At 35.8% G+C, this 13,588-nt stretch overlaps 1 protein-coding gene across 2 annotated transcripts in view; it reads left to right on the top strand.

Moving 5' to 3' along the window:
• The window catches only part of THSD7A (thrombospondin type 1 domain containing 7A), a 454,591-nt gene that overhangs the window by 138,647 nt on the left and 302,356 nt on the right, over positions 1-13,588 (top strand). The window lies entirely within an intron of this gene.

Below are 13,588 nucleotides of genomic sequence, written 5' to 3'. Positions count from 1 at the left end.
CATTATGTAAGATTCACTTTTACTTTAAGTGTATCAAACTAAGTCTTTGTAGGCATGAAATAAAAAAACCTAAAACAAACTGATAAGAAAATTAAGAATCGGTATTAAAAGCTAGACTAGTTCTGAAAGATACCAGGCTTAAATGAGTACTTTTTATGGAAAGGTTTTTTCTAGAAAGTGGATTTTCACCTGGTTTTTCTCAGGAAAGAATAAAAAGCATTATTTTAGTATAACAATACTAGCACAATACGGTTTAATTTTACTTTATACTATATCCTTATCTCCATTTTCTCTTCTTTATGGCCATCAGAAATGATTGGGGTGGGGGGAAGCTAATGCCTTTTAAAGACTGAGGCTGTGGTGCTTAGATTTAGATAGAACTTGGAATTCTGTGCCTCAAGGTCAGCATCTAACTCACCCAAATGCAGAAGTCATGCTCTCTTATTAGTATGACACAGGTTCATTTATTTTCTTGCTGCAAATTTGCTGTATTGGGCTTTTCTGGCTCTTAATTAGCTATCTGCCTCTTAGCAATGTTAAGGTATCCTGGCATTGTAAATGCAGAAAACAAAATGATCAGTAGCATTTCAAGGACCTACGTACAGATGTGCTTCTTTTTGAAAAGCCATGTTTTTATATAAAACAAAAAATAAACTTGGGGTATCTAGCTAACTCAAAACCTGATTTGATTCTCCAGTTTTAGGTACCTATTTAAAATGATTAGAACAGTTAGTTTCTATAATTAACATTGCTCTCTTTTCACATTACCATTTCCGAAATCAGCAAATTCCTTAATCTTTGTACTTCCTTTCAATGTTGGATGATTTCCAATTTGAAGTGTTGTTGTGAACCTAAATAGAATCAGCCCAGAACAGCTCTGTGATGCATTGAGAAATAAAGGTGTCTTTGGAGAGAGAACTTCAAGTGCAAATTAACTTGAAATAATTTAACCTGAGTGTGGAATCATTTGCAGTTTTTCTTGTGTGCAGCTGTGGGAATTGCTTCTCTTGGCCCAGTTGGGGGAGATGCCCAGCTACTTGCAATTTTGTCACATCTGTCAGCTGGATAGCTAAATGGAACATGGAGTAAGAGGTAACATTACATAGATTTGGGACATTCCCTAGAGGGTCTTGTCTCCTCGCAGCAGTGAATAAATTACGTGAAGACCGAAATGAAATGCAGTATTGTTGATTTGCCAACTCATGCAATTTGAGGGACTGGAGGGAAAAAAAATCACTTCTTAGATTTGCCTTTTAAATTCTTTACAGCCAGAGGCTCCTATCTATCATTATCATATTTTCTGATCCCCAAATCAGACCAATGTTATCTATGCAGATTGTGTTTTTTTCTGATTTGTAAGTTTTTACGAAAATATTTGCTAGATAATCACTATATCACATTTAGATACATATTTTCAACAAGTTTTCATTTTCAAAAAAAATGTTAAGTGGAATCAGACATGCCAGTGGACCTAAATATTAAGTGTCAGAGTCCATCAAAAGCTAATGGTTATGATTATATGGTAAACACAGTCAACAGCTTCCAGATCAATGGGGGACATTTGCACAGCTAATACCTAGATTCAACACCAGATATCAGAGACTCAGTAGTTTACTAAAAGATGCCAGTATGCATTGCCTATTTACATATATTTAATTGGTGTGATTTTATGTAGAGGAACTCTGTTATTTCAATTCCTAGAAAGGCACCTAAGTATAGAAATGAGGTGACCTTCAATTTAGTCATCTTACTAAATAGGTTCCTATGTTTTCTACACAGATATCTTTAACTAGGTGGATTTTAGTCACAATAACTTCCGCTCTCATCTTGAACAGTTCTTGTGAAGGTTAATGAGAAGACATTTGAAAGGAATTTATAAACCATAAAGGATCAATAGCAATGATTATTATTATCATTGAGGGTTCAAGAAACATCTGAAGAATATGTATTGTACATGTCCCTTGCTTGAGTCTTGACATAAAATGTTTACCTTGCTGCATAATCTTTCAAAATTTGCCTTGGTGTTCATGAAAGAAATATTTACTAATCATTAAATTTACACAGAATACCACTTAAGATATAAAATCACGTAAGTCACCAGTATCCTCAAGGAGTTTGTAGTTCAAAAATATAGCCACATGTAGCAAGCCTGAAAAAAATTGTTAGCTGACTTAAGGAAAATGAAAATTCTGTTCTTTCTGAGGTTATCTGGGAAAACTTTTGGGCTTGAGTTGGGCCTTAAAGAGTTACTGGGCTCTCAGCAGTCCGAGCAGAGTGGGGACGTTATTCCAAGTATAGACAGTGTAATGCAGTAAGGTTTTGGAAGATTCAATTCAAAGGGTAGGTTGGTCACTGGCAAATACTACAGTCCAATAAAAATATAAGAGAACATTAAACTGTTAATGTATTAAAACACCGAGAAGTACAGTATTTATTTTGAGATCATAGGTTGAAAGAACCTTAAGTCTCATAGCAGGAACTGTCAGACTCCGTTGTCAAATCCACAGAAAGGACAGTTTGGCCTCACCACATTCAAAATGCTGACTAAACTGCCAATATTTAAAAGCTGGATATCTCCTGCAAAATTCTTATTTCTAGTTTTCTTGAACTTCTGATCAGAAACTACAGAGGGGTGTGCATTTTCTCTTGTGGCTTTAATCAGAACAGAACTCACCTTCCATTATAGATAGGACACATGCGGTGCATATTATATTACTGCTGGACACGCTTCGGTTATTTGTGCTACTTGCCTAGGATATGAGTTTGCAAACCCTGATCTGCAAGATGCTGGAACTCCCTGTTTGACATTCATAATAGTTCTTTCTTCCCTCACTTTGAGCACTACCCAGAGTTTCCCTTCTGGGGTAGCTTCTTCATGTTTCAGAACACGTTTTTGAAGTTCTTCCTTATACCGAGTTAAAATTTACTTTCTTGAATATTATAGCTATTTGTTTTAAATATGCTGACAGAACTAACATAAAATATTCAGGGGCTCCCCGGTGGCTCAGTCAGGCACCCGACTCTTGGTTTTGGTTCAGGTTGTGATATCATGGGACCTGTGTTCAAGCCCCATGTGGGGCTCCATGTTCAGGAGGGAACCTGCCTAGAGAGTCTCTCCTTTTGTCCCTCCCCACAAAGTCTCTCTCGTACATTCAGTTTTCCATATTATCTATTAATTAACTGCTCTCCCAACATACTTTTCCACCTCATCTGAGCCTTAATTCCCTAGGGTCTTGCAATAGGAGTTCAGTTAATGCGTCCTTGGTCAAGCCATTCTGTTTCACTCCATTTGAGATGAATTAGGTCCCAGTTTTGTTTTTCCATAGCACCTTTTGCATATAACTAGCACTGCATGGATATTAGCATTTATTTTTTTTTCTCTCTCTTTAATAGTAAGTAGGCTGTTGAGGATATGGATTATATCTTAATAATTTTCTGGATCCTTAGCATCTAGCCCAGAGACTGGTTCACATTTAGTTCACATTACTGGTTCACACTTACTCAGTAAGTGTTAATTGAATAAATGAATTAATAACTAAATTATTAATTATAGGTTAAATATCCTCAGGTTTTCATACTTAGACTCTTCATTTACCTGACTATTTTTGGTGTATTCTCTGTTTTGCCCATACTTTCCTTTAATTGAGGCACCTTGCAATCAGTGAGAGATGAACAGGAAGACCTAATTCTGTGATGAAAGACATGTGAACTTTAAAATCAGATAAACCCAATGTAACATCTCATTTCACCCAGATGCCACCTATGTGATCGTGGAAATTTATTGACCTCACTGAGTCTCAGTTTCCTCATCCATAAAATATGAATGATAAAAGCTGGCCACAGGATTTTTACTAAAATTAAAAGATACAGTCTAGGTATGGATTCTGGCATGCAGCAGGTTCATATTTGATTCTTTACATTAGGTTTATATTCCAGAACTCATCACATCATTGCAATATGTAACCGTTATGTTAAAATTTTTGTGAAATAGTCCTGCAGAATTAGATTTTGAATCCCCACTCTTTGGGTAGATATATAAATCCGATTAAGAGGTTAATACTGTTAGGTCCAAAAATTGGGATAGGAAATATATATTTCATTTCAACTATTGTGGCTGTTCAGAGAAACATTACTAAAATAGAAACCCATTTGTCTCTTTTTTAATTGCTATGAACTGTATGTAACAAACTTCAGGAGCAATGTGATGAACAATCCCTCAAAATTATGAAAGCCTCACTAGCTCCTCTTCAGTTGGTGGGATCACGCTACCCTCTCTGCAAGGCAACATCTGTCATTTAAGCCCTCTCATTGATATTTTGTCCTGTGTCTGAGTACGCTCAGTTTAACTGGAAAACTACAGTGGAGATGGAATACAGCTTGAATTTGGCAGAGGGGGGGGGCGGTGACAGGGAATAGGCATAAAAAATAGGATACTCTTTCTGAATCCTGTTCTTTTCCAATGGATATTGGGCCAACTGTGGTTTCTCATGGCCTGGGAGGCGCATAGAGCTGGTCTACTTTTTGCCTTTGCTTGAAATGTGTGGAGCAAACAGTGATTACTGGAAATGATGTACCAACAGTGACACTGTAAAAGTCCAAAATAAAGTCACTCATCAACGGAATCAGGTTTAGGAAGATAGCCAGGAGGTGCAGGAATGAGATCATGGCAAGAGTGAATGATGAACCAGGTAGTTAAGAGTGGCAAAATTCCCTAGGTGTACTCATTTATCATTTTATATGCCTGTATATTTTACAATCTCAAATGGAAAACTTCTTTGAGTCTCATAAAGCCTGAGTTATTTAAATGTTGGAAAAAATAAGAAGTGAAAGAATTAGCCTGAGTTTTATGAAATAAATTATTAAAAAGCATATTCATTAAACTTTCCTGAGAGAAGTAAAATAAAGAGGTCTTGATTAGTTGCAAGTCTCATGTATTGCAGAATTTTTTTTCAAGAAATATACATGTAATAATAAAAATATAAATCATACAGCAACTATTGTTTATCATGGTACACAAACCTGGTACATGCCAGGTTGTGTACATGTATATTTTCTAATTTGCTCCAACTGTAACCCTGTTAAGTAATTCTGTCCTTCCTTTCAAGATGAACAGAAACCCAAGATGAGTAAAGTTAGTTGATAGCAAAGCTACTACTCTTTTATTATGGAAACAAGGTGGTGCCTAATTATGTGTAAACTTAACTTCAGTGTTTTGAGTAAGTAACTCAACAGCACCGATTTTGAACTCGTGACTAAATGTTAGTCTCACCTCAACCATTTTCTAGCTGACTTTGAGCATGTCACTTCAAAGTTTGAGTTTATTTTAAAATTACAATATGTGGAGAATATATGTTATTACTAGCTTTACTAAATTATGATGATCCATCTGGTTAGTATATAAATGTATCCTATGAACCATCAAAGGGAATACTTGTTTCTGAGAGCACTCCAGATCAATAAATTTACTAGATTAAAATAGTCGTGTATCTTCAAGGTGACAGCATTTTACTGAACTGTATATATCTTTTTAAAGACATGTTTCTTACATGAAAAGTTTAAATGTGTATCTACATCAAGTACAATTCTCTTTTTCCTGTTTTTAAATTGTCTTTACAGTGTTTCCTACAAACTTTGACCAGTTTAGAGTCTTAAAATTCATGGTTTAGGCTTAAGCACAAAGGCCAAGAATTATAATGAGTACATGTAATATTTCAACAGCATATTCTCTTAGAAAAATTACAGTAGCTTAAGATTCCCTTCAGTTACAAGGTATAAGTTAGTATCTGAGGTAGTGATGCAAACAGAGGCTTGAGGGGTATCGGTATGTGGGGGGGGGGCACATAAGTTTGATCACAGAATCTTCCCCTGAAGAATTTCAACAGTTGGGCTTAAATTATTTTCAGTAAGATGCTATACACCTCACAGTATCCTTTATTTGCAAAGTTCAATATCTTTGTCTGGGAATTCATAATGAAAAATTAGTTCCAGGGTTCATACTTCATACATTTAAAAGTTTATGTCAAGATCATTTTAAGGAAATTTGTCTTTATTACTTTTTTAAAGATTTGATTTGATTTAATTTAATTTAATTATTAGAGAGAGAACACAAGTAGTGGAAGGGGCAGAGGGAAAAGTAGAGAGAGAATCTCAAACAGACTCCCCAGTGATCACAGAACCTGACACGGGGCTCGATCCCATGACCAAGATCATGAACTAAGCTGAAGTCAAGCCTTGGCCACTTAACTGACTGAGCCACCCAAGTGCCCCAAGTTATTGTCTTTAAATTGATCTAAAGCAGTGATTTTCAAACTATTTTTGTAAGAATACTGAAGTACTAAAAAAAAATAAAATAAATACTGAGGTCCTTGGATATGGGGCAGAATGGGAGAGATGAGTGGGTGGAGCTAGCTGATGCCCATGTCCTATCTTCTTCAAACCAGCCCAGCTTTGTTTTTTGTTTGTTACATACATTGAACACCTGCCTAATAGTTTAGCCTTTAGAAGAAATATTCAGCTACTAAAACCAAACAGCAGTTTTAAAATCAATGGCCTAGAATAAAGCTGTCCTATTTTCCCACAGAGGATAACACAGAATTGCTCTTGAAATAATACACTCTTCATTTAACCGTGGAGACTCATCATCTTATCCATTCCATTTATATAAATTATTAGCCTCTTATTTAGATATTATCAAAACCACTGTAAGCACATGCTTCAGTTAAAAATATGTGAAGCCATTACACTAGGTCTATAATTATGCCCAATCCAAGCATTCCATTGTTGTCAGATTTCAAATTTTGTAACTATTTTTTCTACTACCACCTTCTTACTCCAACAGATTTTGGTTGTCATTCTTGGTCCCGTCAGGTTCTATTGAGCCAGAACCTTTGGATCTATTTTGCTGTCCCCAACCAGCCTTTCATAACTTCACATGTTACTCCACCTGACACATGTGAGATAATCATTCAGGAGACTTTTGTGTAGTTGGGCTTTGTTCATAGAAATTTTTGAGTTTTTCTGGCTGCTAATTGGCAGAGTATTACTGTAGCCATGTGTGACTTTCAGATATTCAGTTATTTGTTTTTTAATTATTTCATGTCTGAATGATAAATATCATTTCATGAGAACAGTATTTCCCATTTTATAGTATGCTGCTAATCTTTGGAGAAACATGAATTTTTTTTCTCTCAATATCATTTTTTATGCCAAAACCTTCATTCATATCCAGAATTTCAAAGCCACCAAAATTATCTAAATCATTCAATGTCAATAATATGAGAAATTAAACCTAATTACTTACCCGAATACTTTACTGTTATTGGTTTTCATGTAATGTTATATGTATGGAATTTTTTTTTAATTAATTTTATTTTTTTTAAACTATATTTTTATCCCCAGGGGTACAGGTCTGTGAATCGCCAGGTTTACACATTTCACAGCACTCACCATAGCACATACCCTCCCCAATGTTCATAACCCCACCCCCCCAACCCCCCTCTCCCCCTCAACCCTCAGTTTGTTTTGTGAGATTAAGAGTCACTTATGGTTTGAAACAAGATGGGATTGGGAGGGAGACAAACTATATGTATGGAATTTTAACATTTGTAAATCACTCTTGCAAAAGGACTTGTAGAAAATCAACTTTGGAAGGATTTCAAAGTCAACTGTAATTGGTGGAAAGGTAGCCATCTTTTTGCCAGGTTCTTTTCTCTTCAGCCTTTATAGAAGTTTCCCTTCTTATTCTGTGAAGAGGCTTCCACTGACCTCCTGGACCAGGTGAAATACCTCTGTTGCACTGTTTTGTAGTACCATATACCTCTCTTTGATAGTATTTGTTACAATTGCAATTTTCCATGCATTTTACTAGGAATCTTTGATTAATGTCTGCCTTCCTCTTTGTGAGTTCTTTGTTCTTTGAGGGCCAAGACAAACATTTTTTTTGCTGCTCTTTGTATCCTTAGTGCCTACCGTAGTGCTGGACCTACCAGGTTCAAAAAATAGTATTGAATAAGTTTAACTAATGCATGCATGTAAATTATTTCCTTTGTTTGCAATTACATTCACCCCAAACCTTAAAGGATATGAAAACCTAACACATTATGGATGTTTTCATTCATATATAAATCATGTCCCTTCCTTCATTTCTTCCAAAAATTTGATGGAATTGTCACCTTTTTTTAAGTGAAAAATTGCTTTAGAAGTCTGACTTTATGACTTCAACTTTCCACCTAAATTTATCACTGATCCATATCTACTTTAGGATGACACTTGGTTATTTAGAAAATACTGCTAAGAATTTCAAAGAAAACTAAAGATTGATAAAGAAAGCATCATCAGAGTATCCCACTATATGAACACAATCATATACATCTGAGCTGACACTTTATTTTTTTTAAAGGTTTATCTTTTTGTTTTAGAGGGAGAGTTTGTGTGTGTGAGCCAGGGTAGGGGGGCAAGGGGTGAGGGAGACAAGCAGACTCCCCGCTGACCAGGGATTCCCTGCAACTCAGGGCTCCCCTGCGACCCAGGACTCGATTCCAGTACCCTGAGATTATGACCTGAGCTGAAGTTGAAAGTCAGACACCTAACTGACTGAGCCACCAAATATGCCCTTCGACAACATTTTAAAAGGGTGTATTTCAGCAAAGTAGGGGATTTAGAAGTATCAGCACAAACATGAATATAGTTTTAGTCTGTAGGTATTTGTTTTAAAAAAGATTCTGGTAAAGAAACTGTTGACTTGGGGCACCTGGGTAGCCCACTGGGTTAAGCCTCTGCCTTCAGCTCAGGTCATGATCTCAGGGTCCTGGGATTGAGCCCTGTGTCGGTCTTTCTGCTCAGCTAGGAGCCTGCTTTCCCCTCTCTATCTACCTCTCTGCCTACTTATGATCTCTATCTGTCAAATAAATAAATAAAATTAAAAAAAAAAAAAAAGAAGGCTCCTACTTTAAAAAAAAAAAAAAAGAAAAGAAAAGAAACTGTTGACTTGTTTTCCCCAAGGAGGAGATTGGAGAAAGCATAAATTATTTTGGGAGTGGCATAAATTAGCCTTCCAGATACAAATCTCCGAAAGGACTCTTTGCATGGGTCTGCATACCTACAAGAGTCCTCAGGGAAACAAATTTATCTTAAAAACTTCCATCTTCTGAAATGCTGGGTAACTTGCTTAAATAATAGGTCTAAAGAGAAAGCACAAACACCAGGCTTAGCTCAGATTTCATGATAGGAAATAAAATACCAGAGAACCAGTGGAATAAATTGTTGCCACCAGTCAGACCTAGGTTTCAGGAATTACAATTTGGGAACAAGAGAGATAACTGACTGATCTGCCTTTGTCCTGCTGAGGACTTTCCTCTTGCTTGTATTACAGTATATTTTTGCTTTCCATATAATATCAATTTGTCCTGTAAGTTTTATTTTGAGAAAAAGCAAACACTTTCAAAATATACGGCCACTTTCCACATTCTGAACCAAAGTGAATACATGTGCTGCTTCTCGTATATTCACCAAGTTTGGCTCCTTTTTGGGCCCTGAAATGTCAGGTAGAAAAATACAGAGTACTCAGTTATAACAGGAAAACAATTTATCCTTTGAAACAATGACTAAAGAAACACTTAGATCCCTAAGAATTTCTGGAGAATATGGAATGCTGTCTGTTTTCTCCATTCTAGGAAGAATATTTGGTAGTGGTGACTGTTTGCTTCATATTTGATGTTTAACATGAATTCTTTATTTGATGTGAGCTAAGCAAGTCTCATATTATTCTCCTTGAAATAAAATGAAATTTGTAGTTTGGCAGCATTTTAATCACGGCCATAGCTTTGAATGTAGTGCAGGCAGATGGAAATCTCTGGAGCTCGTCTTGGCAGGAATGCTTAGTGGTCTTTGTCCAGAGCGCACCTTTTTCTTTATTCATTCCAAATGGGTGAGAGCTTTCTTAATTGGAGTAGATTCCGTACATAAAGAGCCATCTTCACTTCATTTACTATTGATTTCTAGAGGTTTGACCTCTTATATCTTTCAAAATTGTGGGTTAACCTTTTTGCCTGAAGGAGAATGGCACCTGGGAATGACATTTCCATTTTCTAAAGTAATGTGACCATAGAAGCAGGACTAAAAATGGCCTGTGACATAACCTATGACTCTTAAGAGGATAACCTCATTTACTTGGTTTGATAAAAGGAAAAAACAAGACAAAAAAAAAAAAAAACCCACCCAAAATTATTTTATTTTCAGTTGACCAAAAAGGAGTTATGGACTCTTTCAAAAAACCTTGTCAAAACCCTTTCTCAATATGATATGACAAGGCCAAGGTCACAGAAGTCACATCTGCTCTCTACACTGTCCATTCAAAATCAGAACCCAGTTCCAGTAAAAGGTACTACTTTATTTCGATCAAATTAGGGAAAATGACAGTTAAGAGAAAAGCATTTTATTGCACACTGTGATATCAAGGCAGTCATTGAACCAGCAAGGGTTTTGACCTGACATAATAGTTATCATTTTAGCAGCTTTAACCAATTTGGTTGTAATTGCTGGGCAGATAATTTGTCAAAGAATTCTTTAGCTCAGACTCCATAGCTTTATCTTTTGTGGCATAGCCGTATCATAGCCACAGCTTACATTGTCATATCTTAAATGCTTTCTCTATATTATATAAAATTCAGTAATTCTTATCCACATATTAACCCTAAAAAGTAGGAAAGCCTACTAAAGTTTAGTACCACTTGAGAAAACAAATAGAGGAGAAAGGTGAGGGAACTTACTTTAAAAAAAAAAAAATTTACATTCTACCTACATGAATTTCAGTGAAGTCTGTATTATAACCTTCATTATAGTTTGAACAATTGCACTTACCTTTATACAAATCTCAAAGGGTTGCAGTGTGAATTAACTGGGATAATGCAAGGCAAGGGCAGAGTAGTGGGCTTGATGAAGGGCAGGTACCCAAAATGGTTATTTCCTTCCTGATCACTTCCCTCCTCCACTCATCCCGTGTTGCTCGGCAATTTTGCACACTCACCTCTTCCTTTTCCTATTCAAACACTGCTCATGTTTTTCTTTTCTACCTGAAATGTCTTATTCTTGTCCCTTTTGTAGCTGGTGACTTATTCTTTCAATTTCTCTTTAATTTTTACCTCTCAGGAAGGTCCTGCATAGACCTTTTCTCTTCCTTTCTAAAACAGCATCCTTTTTCTGCCATGGCATCATCTCACTTTGAAGATAAGGGTGAACAATTGTATGCGATATAGGTCTTCTCTCCATTAGACTGTAAGTTCCAGACTGCACTTTAAAATATCTGCAGAGCTTTTAAACAGTACTGATGCTGGGGCTCCTGGAGGTTTGTGGTAATTGGCTTTGTGTAAGGCCCCAGAACCTGTATTGTTACAAGTTTTCCGGATGATTGCAACTCTCTGGCAGAGGTGGGAAGGCTGCCTTGAGCCCCTGGAAGACTGATCAGCTTCCTTGGCTGCTAGCACAGGGCTTGGCAGGACTGACACCCATTCTGACCATCTACTGGTTTTGAATGTTTGAATTACTGTCTGGCTTATCACTGGCATTCTAGTTTTCTATGTTTGCCAAAATCTTCCCTAGAGATCAGAGAAATAGTCTCAAGCAGTGTTACTCTGAAAGTTGAAATGAAAAAGATACTTGTTAAGTGTAAGGAACTCTCCTGAGCTTCAGAATAAAAACTAATCTCGTTTTCCCCTTTCAGTGATGAAAAGAATATACTCTCCTTCAGTTTTTTTGTTTTTGTTGTTTTTGTTTTTGTTTAACCGACAAGAATGTTTTGAGAATATCTGCCATAGGTGGCTTAGTAGGTTGAACAGCCAAGTCTTGATTTTGGCTCAGTTCAGGATCTTGGGGTCCTGGGATCAAGCCCCGTATCAGGCTCTGTGCACACCAGAGAGTCTGCTTAAGGTTCTCTTTCTCTCCCCCCACTCACATGCTCACTCTCTTTCCCTAAATTAAATAAATCTTTAAAAAAAAGTCTGCCACAAATTTGTGGTTATAGGCTGTTTGCAAGTACATTTCTTATTTCTTAACCATTAGAATCAATCTATAGATCACTAAAGTCATATACCAGTATTCCCACCATAGGACCGTCATTTCTGCTTATCACAACCAAAATAATATTGAAATTAAATATACAAAATTCTTCTCTGCTTCCTAGCAAAATGGATTTTTTTAGCATTAACCTGCATATTAGTGCACATTTTTTCACATCTGGTGATTTTATTATATATCAGGCTAGAGCTAGGTTGAAGCAAGCAACACATTTGTCTCGGTGCAGAATTTAAGCGAGGAGGTCAAAAGAAAACTCAGTAATCAAAATAATAACATTTTAGTGTAATATTTTTAGAAATAAAAATTAATGCAAAAAATTAACCATGAACAAAATATCAAAATTTAAAATAAAGAATACCATAGAAGAACCTGAGGCCAAAAAAAAAAAAAAATCTAAACCACTAGATATGTTTTTATGTATTTTTAATTAGTAACTTTTTCACAATATTATAATTGACAAAGGTTTAAGCGATATTTTATGTTAAATATTGGCATAAAACAATTTATTATCATTTTATCTGAATGAACCTAATTAAAATTATTTTAGATTGTGTCTTGGTTGAGAGAAATTGTCAAATATGTCAGTTTTCTCAATGTACAATATGATGAGCAAAGAAGTAGATTTTGAAAAAAAAAAAAAGATTGATGAGTTTGTTTCCATGAAAGCCAGAGTTTGCATATTTTCTTTTGCCTCAGGCTCCAATATGGCTCTACACAGCACTGTGATGTATATAATGACTTTATTTATAAAGTAATTTAACCATCTCCCCAGAAGTAAATGTGTGCACTATTAAAATTGTTGGCAGAAATTAAAAGTGAGACAGAAATGGTTATTATATGTTGGTAATAAAGATTTAACATTTGTGCCCTTGGACATATTACATAGTACAAATGTAAACATGCAAAATGTCTTCAGATGGAAGAATAACAGAATGATCCATAACTTTATGATTAAAACCTCAATGTTAATCTAAGATGGAACATAATCCAATGGGAGAATTTTAATAATAGGTTGAAAGGTATATTTAATGGCTAGATATCAGATTAGCCAAAAATGTATTTTTTAAAGATTTTATTTATGTGACAGAGAGAGAACACAAGCAGAAGGAGTGGCAGGCAGAGAGAGAGAGGGAGAAGCAAACTCCCTCCTGAGCCAGGAGCCAGAGATCATGACCTGAGCAGAAGGCAGACACTTAACTGACTGAGCCACCCAGGAATCCCGCCCCCCAAATTTTTAAATACAGTAAATTTAAATAAAAAGTGTTGTACTAGCAACCCTCTGATGAGAAACAGTAAGAACAAAAGAAATCAAAAAGAAAAATCAGAAATTATATCCAGAGTTTGCAAAAAAAAAAAAAAAGGAAAATCCTTTTAGGGATTTTAATGGTTCCCCCATGGGACTTTCTGGGGGGAAAAGGAGGAAGCGTAATGATTCTATAATTAGAAATACAGCCAGGAAATGAGCAAACTTTCATAGTTGTTGTATCAAGTATGCCATAAGTTCTGTAATATTTTATAA

This window comes from Lutra lutra, chromosome 11 (genome assembly GCF_902655055.1).
Source record: "Lutra lutra chromosome 11, mLutLut1.2, whole genome shotgun sequence".
In the NCBI taxonomy this organism is placed as follows: Eukaryota; Metazoa; Chordata; class Mammalia; order Carnivora; family Mustelidae; genus Lutra; species Lutra lutra.
This window is presented reverse-complemented; position numbering and strand designations above follow the sequence as displayed.